Source organism: Balearica regulorum, chromosome 5, assembly GCF_011004875.1.
Source record: "Balearica regulorum gibbericeps isolate bBalReg1 chromosome 5, bBalReg1.pri, whole genome shotgun sequence".
Classification (NCBI taxonomy): domain Eukaryota; kingdom Metazoa; phylum Chordata; class Aves; order Gruiformes; family Gruidae; genus Balearica; species Balearica regulorum.
The window spans coordinates 59,647,862-59,671,141 of record NC_046188.1 but is presented as its reverse complement, the minus strand read 5'-3'; the positions used below and the strand labels follow the sequence as shown (position 1 = coordinate 59,671,141).

Genomic DNA, 23,280 nt, shown 5'->3' with positions numbered 1-23,280 from the left:
AAAACATCTAGACCAAAATCTAGTCTCTCCTTAGATCCTTAAGAAAATACAAACATTTCTAATTACTCTTCATTATGTTAGTTTTGTAAAGCAGTTTCTTTACAGAGGGAGCTTAGGAGTTCAGTGTAGCCCCATGTTTTATGCACTTAAGATGGCATCAAATGTATTAGCTCTGTGCAACGTTCCATCTCCTGCCTCCACCAATATCACCTTTATTAGGGAAAAAAAGTGTCTAAACTATGACTAATGCCTTCCTTACATATGGTAAGCATCCCACTGATAACTTTCTGTTTCTAGAGAGTGTCATTAGAATATTAGTTTTCCCATCTGAATGGCATCTTACTTATACATCCAGTTAGAGAGAACTTTCTAATGCTACTTATTCTGCCCTGCTTTCTGTCCTCTGCAAAACTTTCTTCATTACAACAGTGTACAGTAGTAGGATTCAAGCTTGTTGTTAGCCTAATCTTTGTAATGACTTTGGTATTTCTTTAGTCCACCTAGAAACGCATGAACATTTGTGCATAACAAAAATCACTCACAGAGAGCAATACTGTTGTTTCATTGAGAATATAAATTTATTTACATCCAGATTTGATTATGGCATGTGTATTGAAATTTTTGATGCAGTCAAATTCAGGATCATTTAATTCTTCACTATGAGTGTGGTGAGACATTGGAACAGGTTGCCCAGAGAAGTTGTGGATGCCCCATGCCTCCCTGGAAGTGTTCAAGGCCAGGTTGGATGGGGCTTTGGGCAACCTGGTCTAGTGGAGAGTGTCTCTGCTCATGGCAGGGAGGTTGGAACTAGACGATATTAGAGGTCCCTTCCAACCCAAACCATTCTATGATAATTCAGGTCAAGTGGAATGTATCTACAATGAAGGGGAAATATGAGCCATTGTGCTGCAGTACTAGGGAACATAAGCTATTAATATGGCAGCTAAAGAGTTGTGAATATTTAAGAGACTTCAGGTTGTCTCAATGTATGTTCATGTTTGGAATCATTACTACTGAATTGAGGACCTTACGTGCCCTTTCCCTCCATCTCCTCTGATATTCTAGATGCAATTGAGGTTTTTGCAGCCTCCTCACTGTAATTCTATGCATGTATACTTCTGTTCAGAACTCTATGTCAGAGTAGATATAGTATCATTTCTTCTGCAGTGCAGATTCCAGGGCAGGATTTTAAAATGCAGCCCATTACAATCTCTTGGGATCCCAACAAATTTCATCCATTGTTTTTTTGTGGGTTTTTTTTGTTTGTTTGTTTTTTAACCTACAATGAAATTAAAATGTCCTCTAATTTCAATGAGAACCACTCTATAAAGATTTCATTGAGGGCTGATCAAAGTCCTGCAAAGACTTTTACAGTAGCCAAATAGTTCGACTCATGTAATGGTCCCACTGAAGCAAATACAATTACTTAAATATCTGAAGTTGTATATGTGCATAATGACTAGCAGGATTGCATATGCTTCTCCTAGTACACACAGAATGTACCAGCTATTATGGTAAGATTGAAAATTTAAGTATGTGTAAGTATTTTTCATCTTAAGCCTTTGTCACATCTTGCTTAAAAACTTTTTCAGCATATTTCCTAGAAGTAATGAATAAAGTAATGCATGTTATCAACAATGAATTGATTTAGAAAATTTGAGCATTTATGACTATGAAAAATACTTTTTAAAAATGAATCAATAATGGCTGACTTCAGATTACTCTGAAGCTAAAGTGACAGAGAACTAGAAAGCAAAAATCTGGCCTGAAAACTACTTTCTCAGAAGAGAAGTTCCTTCAAACATTCAGAAAAAAATGCTTTTGACTTCGTAAGACTGAAAATTGTTTTCCGACTAAATTCTCACAGTATTCAGCTAAGACTGCCAAATAGCACATGTAGCTAAGTGAAACAGCAAGCTAAAAAAAGTATCATAAAACAAGTATGTGCAAAACAGAGTTAAATAAAGCCCTAATCATAACCAGGGAGTATTATCATTAGTTCGCTGCTACTTATGTATGCTAGTATCATCATTCTCCTTTGGACTGAGACAGAATATTTCAAGATTTGAATTCAAACTTTTTCCATCAAGAAATCCTCTAGGAAGTTTTAGTTTACTCCTTCTTATAATAACGTTTTCTTCCAAAACCCAGTCTTTAAAGTTCAAAGACTTTTCACTGTTCTCAAGTAGATTGCACAAAGTTTTTTGAAGCAAAAAGCAGCAAAGTAGAAATATGTTTTCATATCCATGCGTGCCATTCCTCCATTAGCTTGGCATATGCCTTGTGAACACCTCAGAACATTGTACAGTTTTTTCCCTCACCTGCAGTCTGAGAGCTACATTTAATAAGAAATTTATCATTCTCTGCCTGATCTGCTTCAACCAGAATGACAGCCAAGAACCACAGAATGCCAGTGCAAAGCACAACAAAATAAATGTAAGATGCAGCTGTGCATGCTCAGCCATGACCTTCCTGCACCTGCAAGGCAATAATGAGGAGATAGCGGTTTTCCACAGTTTTGTCCTCCTCTGCAACAGAATGTGACTCCAACTGTTAATCATTCATCATCTCTCATCTCTCTATTCAACTGTAAGGGTGTCTTAAGTATAGAAGTCTACACAGATGCCACAGAGGACATTCATCCAGGACAAATGATATTTTACATCACTCCAGCAACATAACAAGGTTTTGATTTACATGAAAATCAGGTCTGAATCACACTTCACATCAAGGAGTTAAACAAATGTAACATGAATATAATGCACAGAGCTCTAGCTGCATTAAAAGCATTATTTCAACATGAAGGTTTGAAGCTGATACCAGAAAGTAATGGAAGTTTTTCTCCCACTGTCAAATTGAAAATTAAATCCTGCCTTATATCATCTGCCTTCTCTCAGCTGAAAATAAATTACAGAGTAAATGCAATGCTAGAGTGGCTAATAATGCAGGACATTTCTACTGGCTTTAATGCAGAGAACAGAAGATACAGAAATACCTTATCCCGCTGCAGTTTGTAAATACACTGTAAAAGATTCAGTACAAGTGTAATTAAGAGGTTATTTTTCCCTTAATTCTCTGGATATGCACACAATAGATGATGCCGCAGTTTTGTAAAAACATTAAAAAAATTGTGATCTACAAAGACAGTTAAGGATTTACTTCATACTGCATCTTGCAAAGCACAAACATCATCCGTTACAGTATCTTTCATGCTGTAAGCACTTCTAAAGGGAAGACAGACATACACTCTGCTTGTTTAGACTGAAAACATACATAAATAATCTGTCAAATAATAGCATGGGTATGCATAAAGCACAAGACTGGGACTAAGAATATATATGTACATGCACACAGATACATATGTACTACTTCAACTGGCTGCACAAACTTTATAAATGATAGAGAAGTTCTGCCTTGTAAGTAATAATACAAGTATAGTATAATACTTGTAAATAATAATACAAGTAATAGTAAAACTATTAGGTTAAAATAAATACAGTGCCTGCTATTCATTGTTACTTCACCCAATTCCAACCTTCCAGACTCATGACAGAGAACAATGCAGAGAGATCGATATTTAAATAAATTAAAAGAAAAAAGAAAGAAATCATCATAGAATGGTTTGGGTTGGAAGGAACCTTAAAGATCATCTAGTTCCAACCCCCTTGCTACAGGCAGGGACACCCTCCACTAGACCACGTTGCCCAAAGCCTCATCCAGCCTGGTCTTAAACACTTCCAGGGATGGGGCATCCACAACCTCTCTGGGCAACCTGTTCCAGTGCCTCACCACTCTAACAGTAAAGAATTTCTTTCTAACATCTAATCTAAATCGACCCTCCTTCAGCTTAAACCCATTACTCCTTGAAAGAAACCACTCTGCTGAAACTGACTGGAATTCTACCAAGAACTACATTTCTTAAGAGTTGTTTAAGATTCCACTGAGGAAGATGACAATGAAGGTCGTATTGGGTGCACATGTTTGCACTGGGCGACTGTTGAAGGGTTCAGTCTGTCTCTTTGGAGAATCAGAAGAGTCAAGACAAGTACACGCAGTACTGCTCTTTATCCAACTTGGCCCATATGTAGAAACAGCAGCCTTGTAGCCTTGTAGAAAACAAGTGACTCACAAGCAGAGAGAAGCTGACTACCTCCAAAGGTAACACAATATAAACAAAATACTCTTCAGAGTCCAGCCCCACCACAGCAAGACTGAATGAAACAAACTTCAATTCATCCTGTTTTTCTTTGCCTGACCTGTAGATTGCATATTGCTAAAGGGTATCTGTTGTTCAAATCTTTCCTAGAGTTGCTAGGCACAAGAACAAAGGGTTACAGCAGAGTCTGAACCCTTATTTGAAAGGTCTCACTTTTGTAAGTACTTACTCAGTGCTGATGAATCTATTGGCTGATTAGGGTGACCTTAGGGGGTCTATTTCTGGATAGTATAAAGGTGATTCAGTGCTCTTCTACAGGAAACAATGAGTCAGTGAAGATCCTAAAATGGCATAAAGTAAGGAAATTGGAATACTGAAAGAATTTTTCATTAAAAGCAGCACCGGATCCTATTGTGATCATCAGATATCTAAATGTCATAACAGTCTACAGTAAATTTCTAAAAGTTAGAACAGGCAGATGCCTATAAAATGATTAAAAGCTATAAAGACCAGCAGACTAAATTATGTGATATATCTATCTTAAAATAATAAGTGTTTTGCATAGATTTCATTGCAGAAACTATTACAGAAATTTTCTAGAATGAATAATCTCTAACATCATGTTGTGCCAGTATGCAGAGCAGTTTGAGGAAAATAAACAGAAGCTTGTTTTACAAAGACACATTTTGCCTTATCTTGTTTGCATTTGTATAATTTTCAAGGTATATTATTGTGTTGGGTTTGCATGGCAAGGTTTTGGTAGCGCGGGGGGGGCTACAGGGGTGGCTTCTGTGAGAAGCTGCTAGAAGCTTCCCCTGTGTCTGATAGAGCCAATGCCAGCCGGCTCCAAGATGGACCCACCATGCCAATCGGCACCTCTGTGATAACATATTTAAGAAGGAAGAAAAAACCAGTTAGGAAGAGCTTTTGCAGCTGGAGAGGAGTGAGAAGATGTAAGAAACTCTGCAGACACCAAGGTCAGTGCAAAAGGAGGGGCAGGAGGTGCTCCACGTGCCAGAGCAGAGATCGCCCTGCAGCCCGTGGTGAAGACCATGGTGAAGCAGGCTGTCCCCCTGCAGCCCATGGAGGAAGGATGAGGGGGTGTAGAGATTCCACCTGCAGCCCGTGGAGGACCCCACACCAAAGCAGGGGGAGGCACCTGAAGGAGGCTGTGGCCCATGGGAAGCCCATGCTGGATCAAGCTCCTGGCAGGACCTGTGGACCCATGGAGAGAGGAGCCCACGCCAGAGCAGGTTTGCTGGCAGCACTTGTGACCCCGTGGGGGACCCACGCTGGAGCAGTTTGCTCCTGAAGGTCTGCACCCCATGGGAGAGACCCACACTGGAGCAGTTCGTGAAGGACTGTCTCCCGTGAGAGGGACTCCATGTTGGAGCAGGGGAACGATGAGAGGAGTCCTCCCCCTGAGGATGAAGAAGCAGCAGAAACAACGTGTGATGAACTGACCGTAACCCCCATTCCCTGTCCCTCTGTGCTGCTGAGGGGGGGCGGAGGTTGAAGCCGGGAGTGAAGTTGAGCCCAGGAAGACAGGAGGGGTGGGGGGAGGTGTTTTAAGATTTGATTTTATTTCTCATTCCTCTACTCTGTTTTGCTTAGTAATAAATGAGATGAATTTCCTCTCTCAGTTCAGTCTGTTTTGCCCATGACGATAATTAGTGAGTGATCTCTCCCTGTCCTTATCTCGACCCATAAGCTTTTCATTATGCTTTTACTCCCCTGTCTAGTGAAGGAGGGGGAGTGATAGAGCGGCTCTGGTGGGCTCCTGGCCCCCAGCCAGGGTCAGCCCACTACAATTACTCATACCTGAGTATGTTCTGCTGTCATATTAGCCATGTAGAAGGAAAAGGGAAGCAAATATGGAACAATTCTTACAGCTCTCCCAACTCTTCATCCTTTTACAGTACACAAAAAAATCCAGTTCTTGGAATAAATTTGCAAGGGTATTATTATACTGCCTCTTCCAATATTCTTTGGGAAACAACACTTTTTGTTAGACATTTCACACTGTACTGAGTTTATAATTATTTATCCTATATGCATTCAGAATGTAAACTAATAAAATGTCTATTTTGGCCCATCAGATATGGGTACTTGCTCTACTGAAGAAATTAAATGCAGTTGAGTTGAATGCCTGACGGTTGATTAGGCTCATATTTTGCAATTTATTGAAACAAATAGAATCAGAAGGAAAGTATAAACAAATTAATTTTACCTCTAAGATCAGCAAGTCTATACTGATAAAGCAGTAAAGCTGTGGTAATATTAATAGCATAATTAAACCATAGTTACAAAGTCTGATATTATTTTAAATTATTTGAAGGTATACCAAGCCTGGAATGGAGGCTGTAATTTTGACAAGCTTTGATACTAGTCATTTTCATTAATCATTCAACAGCAAGCTTCATTAGGCTTTCTGGAAAGTTCACCGCTGTTTTTCTTTTTTTTTCATTTTAAGAATGTCCTGGAAGAAAAAAGAAGAAGAAGAAGAAAAAAAGGGATTTACACTAAATCAAATTTTGCTTTTTGGAGTGAGATAGCTATGCTATATCACTCTCCTTCTGCCTTTTGTGATGAATTGATCCTGCATTTAAAGTCATTAAGCTTTGTCACTAATTTTTAGTGAGCTTAGGATAGAACATTAATTCCCGAAGCAATAAACCCTGAAGCTCTTCACAGTCAAGACTGAAATTTGCAAGGATGGGACTGGTCTTCTGCAGCAGCAGGCTTTGAAATTCTTTACCAGAGCAGAGCCACAAGCCTTATTGCATTCAAAACAAGTGGACAATACATTTCAATAAAAGCAAACAAAGAAAAAAATAGGAAACAGAAATGAAAGGCAAAAAAATGACGGGCAAAGAAAAGATGGAGAGAAAAGGAGATGGACACGTGAAAGCAGAATAACAAAAACCTTAAGTGGGCTGTGAAAAGCAAAGAGAAGAACTATACTAGAGGATCAGCATGTACTTAGACATTGTTGTTTTGCATACTCTGAAACCATGCTGACCGATTAATTGACTTTTCACAGAATCATTGATTGGTTGAAGTCAAGAGTGATCTCTGGAAGTCATCTTGTCACCACCCTCCCCACTCAAGCAGGGCGACATAGAGAAGGTTGCCCAGGACCACGTTCAGGCAGCTTTTTAGTATCTCCAAAGATGGAGACTCCACAGCCTCTCTCAGCAACCTGCGCCAGTTCTCAGTCACCCACTGTCTTTTCAAAAGAACTGTTTCTTTTCAAATTAAAATCATAGAATCATAAAATCATTTAGGTTGGAAAAGACCTTTAAGATCAAGTCCAACTGTAAACCTAACACTTCCAAGTCCACCACTAAACCATGTTCCTAAGCGCCACATCTACTCATCTTTTCAATACCTCCAGGGATGGTGACTCAACCACTTCCCTGGGTAGACTGTTTCAGTGCTTGACAACCCTTTCAGTGAAGAAATTTCTTTCATCCTTTGTCACTATGTTTCCCCCCACATCCAATAAAGGATGGAGACTCTCCTTAGCCCTCCTTTTGTTGCTAATGTATTTATAGAAACATTTTTTATTGCCTTTTACTGCAGTAGCCAGATTACATTCTAGCTGGGCTTTGGCCCTTCTAATTTTCTCCCTACATAACCTCATGACATCCTTGTAGTTCTCCTGAGTTGCCTGCCCCTTCTTCCAAAGGTCATAAAATCTCTTTTTTTTTTCCTGAGTTCCAGTCAAAGCTCTCTGTTCAGCCACGCCAGTGGTCTTCCCCACCAGCTTGTCTTTCAGCACATGGGAACCACCTGCTCCTGCGCCTTTAAGATACCATTCTTGAAGAATGCCCAGCCTTCCTGGACTCCTTTGTCCTTCAGGACTGCCTGCCAGGGGACTCTTCCATAACGGAGTGGAATGGAGAGGAATCTTCCTTAATGAAAGTATTGTTGAAATTGCTTCATGTGAACGAACAAGAAATGTTTCTTTTCAAAAGAAACAATTTTTTAAAAAAAGACACATTTTGAAACATTGCCACTGTAATAAAATTATTTTGTGTTTGTGTGAAAATCGCTATCATAATTATGCTCTGAATTATTCCTTTAGTCAGAAATAACAGTAAAAATTTTGTTACTGTCATTGTATTATAGAATGTCCCTGAGTGTTGGGGTAATGACTATGAATTTTCAACTAATATTACATGAAAAAAGAAAATGGTTAAAATGTTAAGTATTAAGATTTTTCATTAAAAAGCCACTGGCAATGAAGAAAACAAATTCACAGTAAACATTCTGATCACCTCTATGGCAAGTCAAGGAATCACTCTCTTTACAACTCACGTCCGCGTTGTTCATTTTCAGCCTGAAATGCACCACTTCTCCAGGAAGTGTACTACTGCCCTCATGTTCTACAAAAAGGACTTTTCAAGGGGTAAGAGTTGCTATGTATTCATCAGTGTGATTTTGTTTGTTTCCTTATTTTTCCATGGTCATAGAGTCACTTCTACCATTTGAGTCCTCCTTAATCTCTCATTTCCTTCACCATATTGGAAATAGTCTAATTCAATTGGTTTAGTCTTTTCATAGACAGCCTCTATGAAAAACATCTATGGAAGTTTGGCTTTATCCTACAGCCTCTGGAAATTTTGCAAACTACTAAAAGACTACAGGGGAGTGTCTTATCCCCGTGGCTAGAGAGAATTTTTCAGTTCTTGTTCATATTATCCTTTAGGTTAGCACACTGAATATATTAGCTTACATTAATTAGAATCCAAAACAGTAAGTGACAAACTCATAATCATCTCCATTAGTATTTATAGAAAGCCACAGGATTATAAGCAATTGTTGAAAACTAGGCATACTTATCACATTGCTTTTCACAGTGTATCCTTTCCAGCTTTGTTGGCTCTTACCACATCTGAGTTCTTCCTAAAGAAAATTGCTGATCTTCATACAAGATGGGTGTAAGAGGCATGAATTACAAGATTAGTCAAACTGCACAATTATCTGGCCAGAGGAGGATGGAAGATAAACGCCACTTTCCTTAATCCAACTGTTGTTGAAATTGCTTGATGCAAATGAACAAATTAAAGCAAGCTCCTAAGAAAGTTCATTTTCAGGCAATTCTGCAAATTACTGCTGCAACTCTGTAAGTTGCTCCTGGCTGCAGATTTAGTTAACAGCAATGAACATTACAAACTAGGTGTGGTACCACAAGACACCAAAGTTCAAACACGGCTATGTGGCAAGAAGACATACAGTTCTTTTTCCTCTTTCTCATTATGTACCAATAGCTTTAATTTTAGGGCAATGTTACATGTTTGTTAAATGGTTAGGTGTTAGTATGAAATAGTTGGATTCAGCAAATAAATTATATGGATCTCTTACTGAATCCTTTTGACTGAAACAAATGAATAAATTTCTTACTGTCATTCATCTCAAAATTTAGATAAGAGTAGTGTGAAAACCTAGACCTCTCCATATAAAAATCTCTGTAAAAGAAAAGATTACATCTCTGATTGATGTTAATAGGCCTGACTGTCACTCTGTCACATCAGTTTTATGCAGTTTCACAAAACCAATATCCTGACTCCACAACACAAATACGTAGATTTAAACTTAAGATTTAAGAAGATACTGCTAAAACACTGAACTCTCTTCTGCTCACAAACTGTCTATGACCAACAGCAAATTTGTGAAATAAAACTTCAGCATGGTTTTAGAAATGAGCGCTATGTTGATTGCTCATGTAATTCCTCAGCAAGCAGAAACAAGGCTACACTGATATCATGAAGATAACAAAGCATATATTTAAGGCTTTAAATCAAACATTCATAATCTGTCCTGCCTTTTTAAAAATAGTCATATAAGCTCAGGGCCAAATATCATTCATCTGAGATCTTACGAGCAGTCCCTTTTCTCCCCATAACTTTGGTTTGCATGTGGTCCCACTTTTCATGTAACATCATGTCTATGCAGCTTAGGAAACATTTAATGAGATGGTTGGTTTTATTTGTTAGAAAATATTGGATTATGCTGATTCTTAAGGAAATTTTTTTTCAGTTTGCTGTGACTGAAAGATCCATGTGTGGTCATATGGAAAGATACCTATCCACAGGAGTGGGGAGAAGAGAAAAGCACCTGGCTGGTACAACCGGGGCTGGTTCTAGGGGTGGACAAAGCAGGTGCTTGCCTGGTGCTATGGAGGATGGGAGCAACACACCACCCAGGGCCCATGGCCTAAGTCCCCTCCACCAGAGCCCTAGCTGACTCCCTCCCTGCTCCTGCCTTTGCCAACGGGGAGGGAAAAGCTACAATGGGTGACACAGGAGCTTATCAAGGAGGTGGCATGGAGAGAAAAGACTTCTTCCACCAGTAAATGTTACCCTCCCATCCCTCAGCACTTGCATGAATATGTCAGGCCCCATCTTTCCCCTTGTCCCTCTGCTTCCCTCAGGACAGCCAGGAAAAAAAGTATTTAAAAAGCCTTGGGCTACCTTAGAGCAATCCCCCTTAAACTGTGGAGTTCAAATGCCCACCGCACCACATTCTGGCTATCCCCTCTCACTCTTATGTTGAAAATACCAGCCTGATGTAGTATAAGAAGTATTTTAACATCTTGAAAATATTCAAAGCATATGAAAAATATTTCTGTCTGCTTTCATTTACCAGTGGTCCTGCATTACTTCATCTCACTTATTGCTTGTTTAATTTAACACAGCAAAACACATCTTACAGGTTGGAATACACTAGTAATTTCAAACATTCAATTACATAAGCTAAGGCGTGTATTCTCACAAGTCTTCTATTTAAGATTAAGCATTTTCATGTTTATTTATTCAAAATTCATGTTCAATTTCAAATGCATAAGTTTGTGGAGGAAATTTTTTTTCCCCAACTACGATAAGGAACAGCTTCTCCACTGACAATAAAGTAAATAGAAAAAGCTCAATATTTTTTCCACTATTTCTCTGACCTGCTTCTCAAATTCAGAGTAACTGTCAAAAAATTATTTCACCATATACAAAATCCCACTTAAGTTGCAGTAACCATCTTACTTTACTATTCTGCTTATCTGCTTACCTGCTGTTAAAAGAAAGGTTTGTTTAACCTAATTCTCTCATCTTTGAATCATGACAGAGTATCAAGCCTCAAACCAGTCAGTTGAAAACCTGGAATAATTTATAATTGGAAATGCTTCTCTGCATACATCATTTTCTCCTCAGAGATCAAGGAAAGACAGGCAGAAAACCAGCCTTGTTTCTAACAAATTATGCCCAAACTAAGAACTGAAATGACTCTCTATGGAGCACATAGGTCGCTGTTAGTTCCCTTATAAACATTTCCGGAGGGAAGTAGACAGAAGATTTTGTAACAAGGAACCTAATATTTCCTAAAACATTGGTATGTGGGTTTTTTTTTTTAAAAAAAGGGGGGGGGGGGGGGGCATAAGGCAGTTAGGAGAGATTTTCCCATAACTGGAATTTAAATAATGGGTTTTCCTTTAAGGAAAGGAAAAAAAAGCCAAAACACAACAACAAAAACAAAACCCCCCCATCAGCTTTATAAACCTACCACAACGTATTTATATAAGTGGGTTTATTAAAATTATGTTTAACTTTTTCCAAATATCTATCGTCCTAGATAAATGATCTCCTTGATCTGTTAAAATTCATACAGGCTCCAGAGAAGATTGAGTTCCCAATTTGTTCTAAGCACACAGTGAAAGTCCGTCCTTCTCTAAGGAGATTGATTACTGCCTGTAGGAGAGGGCAGGATATGGGTCAGGATCTTCACCCCGCCTCACTTACATACATTAAGGAAAACAGATATACTGTCAAATCAAGTGACTTAACAAAATGTGACAGCTGTGGTGTATTGAGACATTGACTGCAGTGTCCAGAGTTTGGGTTAAGAAGCCCTGATATTCCTGTGCCTGAGCACTCTTTCCTCCCACTGCATTTCAGTTCCCTCCTCTTAGCTGCAGTGACACAGCTATTTCTGAAGCCACACTGTAAATCAGATGATTGAAATGATCCAGACTAAACATAACCTGGTTTGTGTTTGGAAAAGGTCTGAAAGGTCTTTATAGCTTTAGTGGTAGTGGAAGGGGAAGAAAAAGTAGGAGAGGGAACTTCAAGCTTTGACGGGAAATGTTACCTGTCTACATTTTAACTGGACAATTCATAGCCAGAACATTTCTGCATCTCACTGTTGTATTTCAGTTCCCCTCCAGCCCTAAGCCTTTCTATAAAACAGAGGGAGGATAACTAATTCAACCGATCATCACTTCTCTATTCTGAACAGCCTAATCTGGTCTGACACAGCTACAACAGATGTCCTTAGACAAGTGTCAATCATCTAGTCAATCCCACTTTTAGCATTCTTTCTGATAATAGTATTGTTTTCATACCTCTGACTAAGGGCTACAGTAACGTCACACATTTTAAGCATGAAACATACTAGAGAGATATCTATATTTTAAGCCAACCATCAGTTCTGCAGATCTTTTAGGGCAGAACTGATATTGCCCAGAAGTTTTGGGTGCTGATCAGCAAGAGCAGCAGGTCCCAATGGAATTCTAAAAATGCAAAATGGGAACACAAAAAAAAACCCTGAATCCACAATGTTAGCAGTTATGTCACTGGGAAGGGAGAATTTTTACATTCTTCATCCAAAATACATAAACTCAGAAAAATAATTCAACTGCTAACTTACAGCAAACTTGTTTAACTGAAATTCCAATCTTATAAGCCTTCTTGTCTAACCTAGGGATGATTTCATAGCCTCTTGCTTCATTGGGTTTAAGATTCCTCTAAGCTGCTTCCCTTCATGAGCAGTAGATTGCAAAGGAATAATTTCTCTACAGTATTTTCTTAGTGAAAAGGTTCGCAAATTGATTTTTCACCCTTCACCCTCCCTTTCAAGATACAAATTCAAAATAAACAAGCCAGACTGTCACTGAATGTATGTGTATCTTGTTCCACTATAAACTGGTTTTGGCTGAGATAGAGTTAATTTTCTCTCTAGTAGCTGGTATAGAGCTGTGTTTTGGATTTCAGATGAGAATAACGTTGATAACACACTGATGGTTTTAGTTGTTGCTGGGTAGTTGTAGTGTCTACACTAAGTCAAGGACTTTTCAGCTTCTCACGCCCTGCTGGGTGCACAAGAAGCTGGTAGAGCACAGCCAGGACAGCTGACCCAGACTGGCCAAAGCAATATTCCCTACCATAGAACATCATGCTCCGGATATAAGTGGGGAAGCCAGCCGGGAGGCGGGATCGATGCTCGGAAACAGACCAGGCATCAGGGTTTGTTTTTTTTTTTCTTCCTCATGTGGAGAGCAATTACATTTGTGCATCACTTGTTTTATATACATATTTTTATTATTGTTGTTGTTATTATTGTTATTGTTCTCTTCCTTTGTTATTAAACTGTCTCTACGTCAACCCACGAGGGGTTTTTTCCATTCCCCTCTCCATCCCACTGGGGGGCAGGGGTGAGCAAGCAGCTGCGTGGTGCTTAGCTGCCAGCTGGGCTTAAACCACAACACCTCAAAAAAAAGTACCTATGATGTCAGTTCCATTCTGCTGAACTTCCTGACTGCAGCCTGAAGAGTAGATAAAATCCGTTAACAAAAAGCCTATTTTCAAGCTAAACAGCTATGACAACAAAGTGCTTGGAGATATTTTCAATGTACATGACATCTTTCTTCACAAATAGATCTATTCATACTCATAAGCAAAAACCCCATCTAGTACTGGATGACTTTGCTTCAGATACTTTATTTTAAAGAAAATGTAAAAGGCAAGTTAAATTTCTATGTTATTATGCATAAGTTTTCATAGTGTAAAAGACATTCCAATTTTAAATAGGTCTGAGCATCATCCTAGAGAAAGTGCGTTGAAAATCAGCACTCCATGCCACTGCCCACTAACCTAGCTCTCACTGCGATTTTGGACAAGGTATTCTCCCTTGCTCTGTCTTGAAGAGTGACTGAACCTTCCTATTTGCAAAAATGAGATTATAATAAACAAATATTTAACATCACAGAGAATTAGAGCCATTTCTGGTTCTAGAACACTAGCAAATGCTAAGTACCATTCTTTTCTTGTACAGAATAGGAAGTAGTGACTTGCAGTACTTGAGAAGATATGTGAGGCCACAGCTGTGGGCACACACTGTTTCAAAAATATTGAATACCATAAGTAACTCACACTTTGCATCTTTATGACCTACTTTATTTCACCTGATATTCAGAATGGTTCTTTGTCTCAAAAGAGCATGTGTATGTAACTTGTAGTTTGCTGAAACATCTTCCAATGTAACTTGTAGTTTGCTGAAACATCTTCCAATTGCAACAGCCTGTAAGTGGTCCAAATTTGACAAATTTTACTACTTGACAACTTAAGTTGGAATACACTAGTCATTTCAAACAAACATTCAATTACATAAGTAAAGGATTGGATTCTTACAAGTATTCTACTTAAGAGTGAGCATTTCCATGTTTATTAAGCTTAGATTAGAACTTAGAGCTCTGTCTGAACACCAAGCTGTCAATCCTCTGATACACAATGAGAAGTTCTTTAGTCTCTTCACTATTTGCACTGCAGCAGCATAACTGAAGGGTATGCTGGGGTTATTCCTTCATCTCTTCTTTGCGATTAGAAAGTTATTTCAAAACTTGGTTATATTTTTTTCAAAAATCCTTATTCCTCCATGAAGGTAACATACATTTCATTAAGAGAATGTTGATTTTGTTTGAATGTTGATTTCACTTGATATAGCTCTCCCAGTAAAGAGTGATCCCTCTCTTGCCAGAGAAATTCTATACTAATAACATTTTATGGGGTTTTTTCATTATTAATTAGGGAAATTATTGCAACTATATCAGCTGTCTTATTAAAAAAAATTCTAGTTTGTGGGGATACATATCCTTTCTGGCATATCTCAAGCCATTCTGGACTCAGAGTACTACAAAGTCATCCCATCCAAGCTCTCTTAAGGACACTGAGGTCTATGCATCCCTTTTTGCCAGCCAGGAAACCAGATGCCTCAGTACTAGAGACTACTTTTGTCAATAAACATTCAGTATTTTTCATACTTCCAGCTGTACACATTGAACTCTGCTCCCAGACCAGTATAAATAGGAGTCAAACCCCAATTTAACAATGTTGACCAATTGCAGACCATGAGACCCCTGGCTGCATTTACACTGGGGAATTCAAGTATGCTTGACACATTAACTTGTTGGTACAGAATTAGCCCTAGTTTGTGATACTAGGAGTTTTAATTCATGAGGAGAGTCTGAATCCATAAAAAGATGACTGTGTTCTGGATCAGTTTAATAAGATTGTCAAGACTGTATTTCTTCTAGCTAGATAACCTCTGAAATAAATAAATCTACAATTCCAAGATGAAAAGATAATACAGTTCTAATTACATGGAATATGAAAGTAAGGGTATTAACATCCTGCTACTTACTTGCCTACCACCAAATTCTATTTTGACATATTTCCTGGTTAAGAAAATCTTGCAAATAATCCAGATAGTAATCCAAATTCCTGCAACTGCTTTCAAAAGTTTAAGGACTCTGTACCCTACTGCGAGGAGTTTATCGAAAGCCTGTCTTAGTTTTACATTTCAAGCCTTCTGGAACAAAAATTTAATCCTTTACAATATTTAGTAGTATTTTAGTTTTGCCCCCATGTTCTGAAGGGTGTAGCAAATATAGATGTGGAAGGGCCTTTCACGTACTTTCCCTCACCTTGCTAGTGAACTGTCTCATTTAGATTTCTTGTTTACTGACAAGCCCCAGTAGTCAACTCTATACCTTATAAATAATTTCGCCGCATTTTCTGCAATATCATTAGATGCCAGTAATTGCCCAATTTATAGCAGTAGGTACCCTAAAATACTGTGAACCTTACTGGTAACTAATTACTTACCTGAAGCCAAATTCTACTGTTAAACCCATGAAAACATTTTTCCAGTACTAATTTTCACTGTAGGTATTTGCTATGGCCAATAACCAAGCTGCTGATCTTTATTTCCCCTCCCCACTATCAATTATTTTGACTCCCTAGGACATCAAAGGCAGTGATTTAGAGGCAAGGGAAACATATTCAATATATGCAGAAAACCTGTTTTTAAAGCATGTACTCACACCAGTACTCTATACCTCTATTTTAATCAGGTGATAAAAACAGAAAAAGGAGGTGGTTTATGTGACAAATTAGAACTAACCAACACTATTCATATACTGAATGAGTAATAGTTACTATGCACCGAAATGTTTGCAAACCAGAACTTATTCCTAGATATTGGTAATTATTATTGAAAGACTGCTAATTTCAAGAGAATACTGCACTCCTACACAAATTACAAAAAAGAAAAATGATGTTAAATTAGTTAGCTATAGGATAAGGTATGAATTATTTACTAAGTTTGATTCATGGGCATAATTCTTCACAGTCAAGCATGTAAAATAGATCAGGCAATTCCACACAATCATATGATTACTAATTTCATATGCAATTACTTCATTGGTGTCAGTAGTTGCAGTATTTAGAAGTACAAATCTGACATATTTTTGTTTACACATTTTACAGACAGCTAGTACATTTTTAGAGTCTTATACTTATACTTTATACTTAATATAGAGTTAATATATACTTAATATAGAGTTTTAATACTCATTTTTTATACTTCAGATATTAAGATAAGGCCATATGCTCATAACAAAAGTTTTGATCTAATTGTAGAAAAGTACTTGCAACTTCTATCATTCTTTGGTTTGTAAGGCATAAATGGTAGCATGTTACAAATCAGAGGGATTTTTGTTAATGTCAGATAACATATATCAATACTCATTTGAGAGACGATGGACAGCAAATGGAGAGTAGCCTTTTACTTAAGTCCTAACAGTTCCCACCATTAACACTTCAGTAACAATCAAATTGCTGCTGCTATATTTGATAGATTGCTAACAAAGTTTTCTTCTGAAATGTTCTTTCAGCTTCCTATGTAGTTAGGAACTTAAAAAAAAAAAAGTATTCAATATTCAGAATTTCTGCCGATGGTTATATTCAACAGTCTGTTCTTATTTGCAGTTTCTATGACTACTAGAGCAGCACTAATTTCTTCAAATTGAAAGGAAATAGAATCCAATTTGTATATTTAAACAAGAACATGCACAATTTTCTTTGAAAGCTATTCCAGCAGAAAAAGCATATATATATCTCCATTTTAATGCAAAGCCATAAGCATATATATTCAATTTCAAAGATTTAACAAAGATGACAAAAGCACAATCCATTTTAACTATGTATTTTTTATGTTATATTAGGAAATTTTAGCCAGTATTGAAAGAATTTTACTTTTACCTTTTCCAAATGTTCATTACAAGGCATGTGAATTTTTTTAGTTGGACAAAATATTACAATAAAAAGAACAGCATAAATACTGTGTTTCTTTCCCAAAGACTTCCCTATGCTCCCATATACTTTCAGCTTACAAGGCTTAGGATCATTTTTTTCCTGTAGCTTACAAGACTTAGGATCATTTTTTTCCTGTATCACTTACACCTTTTATTTAACTTGAATTCCCTGAATCGAACACAAGGAAGCACTAATATATATGCAGATGTTGTGAGAATATGACTCATTGTATTGATTTCAACGGTACTAATACATTTGTGTAATGTCTTTTCTAGTAACTCCAGTTCCTTATATTGTGGTCTTAGCCATAAGAAGTCCAATGACACCAGAAAAGCACACTGCCAGAATAAGCAAAATTCATCATACCTACTGAAGGTATTTCTAATTGAAGAAACTAGTTATTTTTTTATGCTGTTCCTATATTTTTTACTTGGCTTTAATCTATCAGCATTTAAAAACAGATTTAATGTTACTGCAGTTGAACACGTACCTACTGGTTTCACATTCAAAAGAATCCCTCGGACAAAGAAAATTTTAGGTACAAGAAATTATCCCTTTGATAAACCGTATTGCTGTGCAACTGGGCAGCCACACAGCCCCTAGCAGTCAGGCAGCCAGCACATGAGGCCACTTGCAGCACTGGAGAGCCTGCATAGCTGCAAGTTAGAGAACTCGGAGCTCTGGATAACCACAGAGCCTACCAGCCAACTAGCTTGACATTCTTGTTTCATGCCAGCTGGCTCACCTGTCCAGTTTCCCTTCAAATATTGATGAATCGACATAAAATTTGTGTCTGTTAAATCAACACTTTTCAAGGCACTGCTGTTCTGCCAGAAAAAATCATAAACTGGATTTAAAATTAAGTACTGGAAAATAAATTAGGATTTAATTTTCTGATTTAAATCAAAACATCAGTGAATCCATCCTTTTTGCTCGAGTAATTCTCTCATCCTAGTTTTCCTTTGTGTCAAATTACATCTTTTCTTTGAAAAGCCCTTCAGAGGGAGCAGGAAATAAAAAAAACCAACATCTTCTAGGGCACAGTGGAACAATGTTCTCTAGTTTTCATTTCTTTCAGTGAACACCCTCTATCAAACATTTTGCATCCCTGAGTCTGACCATGTACTCCATATATATCAAGACACACAAATACCTTTCCCAGCTAACAGTGAAAGATATTTTCTTCTTTATCAACCCCTAAACTATCAATTTTATGTGTCAGATGGATAGCTATGTGGAGATAGCCTTTCTTACCTTTTGGTTGTCCTGAGGAAGAGAAATGTGAAGGCCAGTCATCTCAAGAAAATATAGTCAAACCACATTTAGAATCACTGCTCAACAGAATGGAACACTTCAGGTTCAATCAGTTGTTCTGAAATTGCTCTTAACACACATCTGGGCAAGCTAAAAGCAAATAAAAAAATTATTTTTAAAATTTAAGAACAGATAACAATCATCACATTAGTTGGGAAGCAAAGAAAGGGAAAAAACCACATATTTTACAAGCACTTACATGTGTGCTGAAGTTAGATCACTAGGCTTCTCCTACCCTACAAAATTTAGTTAATATGCTAACAGATACTTCACATCATTCCCAGCTGAGGGCTGTCATATACATCCAGTCCTATGCCTTCTACCCACATTAATGGAAAACAGTTCAGTACAAGCAGCCTAAATTTTATCTATTTTTGGTAGAATTAAAATACAATTCCTCTGCCTTCCAGTCTTCTCCTTCTCCCATTTCCCCATCATTTAGTATCCAAAAACCTGAGCAGGCTTTATGAACGCAGTCCATCTTTTTCTCTCATGTGCCACCTTCCACTTTGGGGATGCTGAGGTAACATTGGTCTGAACTATTTTTTCCTCTGTCTGCTCTGATGGACAGAAAACTTGGTGAGTGCATTGGAGAAACCAGTGTTCTCTTCACATTATTATGTCCATCCATCAGTCTTATTCCAACTGAGATGGAAGAGCACTATTTGGTAAGAACTGTCCATATACAGTCTTGCCACTTCTGTAGGTGCTCAGAGAAGAAAGTCTCTATAATTGACCTTTGTAACCACAGTCTAATTCACTACAACCTCTATAGACACTGAAGTATTTTTTCTGACAAAAACAGAAATAAAAGCTTAAGCAATGAAATTTCCCCTTTTTTACAGATTAAGTAGCAATATATTGTTATGCTGCTATCAAGAACAATCAAAATATGTAAGTTTAATATCTGCACATGATGAACAATAGGGCATTGAAACTTAAATATTAATCTGTTTCCCCATGTATTTCATACAAGTCACACCTTTCAAAATATTTAGCTTAAGCTTTTGAGCCTCGATCCAGCAAACACATCTCAACATATGAATTGTCCCATTTATTTTAATTATACATTAAACATCTTTTGTTGGATTGGAAACTTGGCCTTGTAACTTACTTTTGTCATCAACATCCCTTTCACTGGTTATCAAATCACTCTTGAATCTGGCAATTCTTTGGAGAATGAATCAGATGATAAACACTTGCTTTGGGGAAGAATAAGGCTGCCGGGTTTGTCTGTATCACATGTAATACATGAACCCAGTTAACACCATTCTGATATTATGTTTCCAAGGTACACACAAACATTTTGCTAGCACAGGGTTATCTCTGGCTCAACGCCTAAATGCAATTATGGCTCTAGGGTAGAAATGGAAGAGCTTTCTTTAAGCGTTGCAATGATAACGCAGCATGCCAACTGAAAAGGAAGGCAGGAATCTTGATAGATAGGAAATACAAGAACTTAGCAGGCAATAATGGCACATGGTAAGCATGTCATGTGGTTTGTTTGTATAACAGCTAATGAATGTTCTTGCACAGCAAAGTCCCTCCCTCAGGAGTTAAAAAGGATAAAACTGACTACTGATTAGAATTTGCCATCTTTCTTAGAAATCGAAATAATAAGCTAATGTGAAAAGCACATAGGACATTAATTACAGTTAAAAATAACTAAGTATGCAATGTGCTTTTGAGATGCGTCTATTTAAGGTGATACTATGCTCTACTCTCAAAAACCTTAAAATTCTCCCCATTTCATTAAAAAAAATTAATATTGAAATTTCATAGGCAGGGAAACCTATGATTGTCCAGGAGAGTCAAAGAAAGAAAAGGAAATGCAAAGAAAGAAAGTAAAAGGAGTTCTGAAATTAATCAGTCAAATGGTTTATGTTAGGATAAACATTTTTGTTCGGTGTGGACTAAAAATGGAAGATGACTTTAGCTGACACCACGTACGGCTTTGCATACCACCACGTAGCTTTTACACTGCTACAGACAAGTTCTGAGTTTCAGTGAAAAACAATGGGATACAAGGTTATTGCCAATGTCACTTTGGCAAATGAGATTTAAACTAAGTTACTTCAATGCTTTAACATAACATCTGACAGTCACAGTGTTCATAATGTGTTTGCATACCCTACTATGACTCTTAAAATTAAGACAGAATTTTATTGTACACGTTGACTCAAGACAGCTTATCATCAACATCTTGAAAGGGCTAGAGAGGAAAACACAAAGCATCCTCAGAAGTCCAGCTTTCTAATCTTATTAGTCTTTTCTTATGAAGAAAGTCTGTTGTAATGTATTTACTTAAAAATGTCTTAGCAAAGAAAAACTGGATTAAAACTATATTATCTAGAGTGTCATCATCAAATCTGGCTCCAGACAAATCCATCCAGCTTATCTCGTCCTACTGAAACATTTATTATTGCTCTGAACATGAGAAAAAGAATTCCTGATTAAGGGAACTCACAGAATAAAGTAGTACAGATAACAGAAAGAACTTGAAAATCCAAAATACAGATTATAACCCTGCACAGTAAGTTTATAAATTGACGGGATGTATTGATAGGGCAAATTCCCACATGACAGTGCATTTCATCAGTCCACAGAGGTTGTCATCTACTGCCTCTGAATAATTCAGTGTGCAAAACTACCTCATGAATGATGGTGGTGGGATTATGCTGTTTTGAATTATTGAGTGGGAGAATCCATTAATTTACCCAACTGCAGTGGAGAATAATTATTGCTAGTCCATTTAGGACAAAATCTAATTCAAAATCTAAAAGTCACAAGACTTTACAGCTACTACGTCTGACCTAAATTCCATAATCTCCTGAGTTCCGCATACTGAGTAAATCTAGGGACAAGACTGTTTCTTGCAAGTAATTGTTGGTATTTCAGCAGCTAGGTTACAATCTGTTACAACCTTTTTATGCTGTTTGATTTTATGTTATGAGTTGTCTATATACTGAACTCTGTGTCCTTTATATGTTTTCAGAGATGAATGATTCAGTATTACTGACCTTCATGAGATACAGAATAGAATGGTCACCAAATCATGCAACTACTTACCGTTTGAGGCCAACAGGTTCACTCTTTAATGAATTATTCCAGCTCCAGTGATATACAAAAACCAATCTGTTTGCTATTTTTGGTTAAAAAGACACCCTGCTTCAGCTATCAGAGTTACAGAGTGACTGAAGTGGAACATGTTTGATGTTTTGATGATAAAGAAGAAAACTGCAGGCAGGGAAACAGAAAACAAAATGGAACTTCAGTTAAAATGCTAGCTTTCATTTCCACTTCCCACTACGATTATATTACTGGCCCTGAATGTGTCTTTTCCACTTTTTCTCTCCTTTCTTCTTTTATGTTTTAGGGGTCTGATTGCCCAAGGAGCTATTTTTAACAAGACGTACTTGTTCTAGCTTTTCTTTCCAGGAGTCTGTTTTACAACATTAACAAGCAAAAAGCAGTGGAATGTTGTAATCGTGATATACACAGGCTGAGACAGAGATGAAGTGTGAACGAAAAATCCTTGAACTGAAGGAATCCACAAGCGCCTGCTCAGGTTTCCTTGCTGTTATCTTTATATGCTAAATTTATCAATTAAAATGAATTACCAGCAAATCTCTTTTTTAAGTAACCAAGAAAATTTCAATCCTACCCAAAGATTCTCTTCATTAGGATATGATTGAGGCATCTGTAAGGTTTTGAAGGATTTCTTATTCTAAAATCACAAAACATTTCATCAGTCAACATCTTCCAGCCACAAGAATTAAGATAGGATGAAATTAAATTTCTTTTGTCTTCTTTTGTCATGAGTAAGCATATTTTTAAATGCACTGCTCTTTCTAAAACAAGAACGAGTATGAGTTTTCTTCTTATTTTTGTCCAAAACCCTATGGTTCATCTGTAATAAATGCAACAAGAACTAAGTAATTTGTGTTTTCTGGGGTCCCAGAGAATTTTCCTAACATGGATCACATGTGATTAGTCATAATCAGTAGGTTTAACATTGAAAGCCATATCTGTGTAGCTAATTTATGTATTGATAGAGTATAGTACAGTTAGCTGGTTAAACTGAGCAAAGGAATAAGAGATGCTGAATTTCTGTTATTTTAAATATTGCTTCTTGTTTTTCACTGCTGAGCTACTGCTCATCTTTTGCAGGCATTTCTTAGCATACCTATAAACTCAGCTTCTGCTGTGATGCAATTTGGATCCTAGATGACAATAATGTTTGTCAGATTCAATCAGGTAAGAAATAGTTTGATGTTCCAAAGGTCTTCTGACATGTAAGATGGTAAAGAGAGAGAAGTGGTTTTCTTGCAACACTGTAGTCAAGAAATTCCAAATCATCCCCTTAAGAAGTTTAGCACTATCATT

General features: G+C 37.3%; 1 long non-coding RNA gene across 1 annotated transcript; it reads right to left on the bottom strand.

Annotated features, from left to right (window-relative positions):
- Nucleotides 1-4,385: 4,385 nt before the first annotated feature.
- Nucleotides 4,386-21,991, bottom strand: LOC142602108 (uncharacterized). The gene is made up of 3 exons (XR_012835801.1): nucleotides 21,964-21,991; nucleotides 18,835-18,984; nucleotides 4,386-4,497 (listed from the first exon to the last, which is right to left on the bottom strand). It is a non-coding gene; the product is annotated as an uncharacterized LOC142602108 (long non-coding RNA).
- Between the last annotated feature and the right edge of the window lie 1,289 nt (nucleotides 21,992-23,280).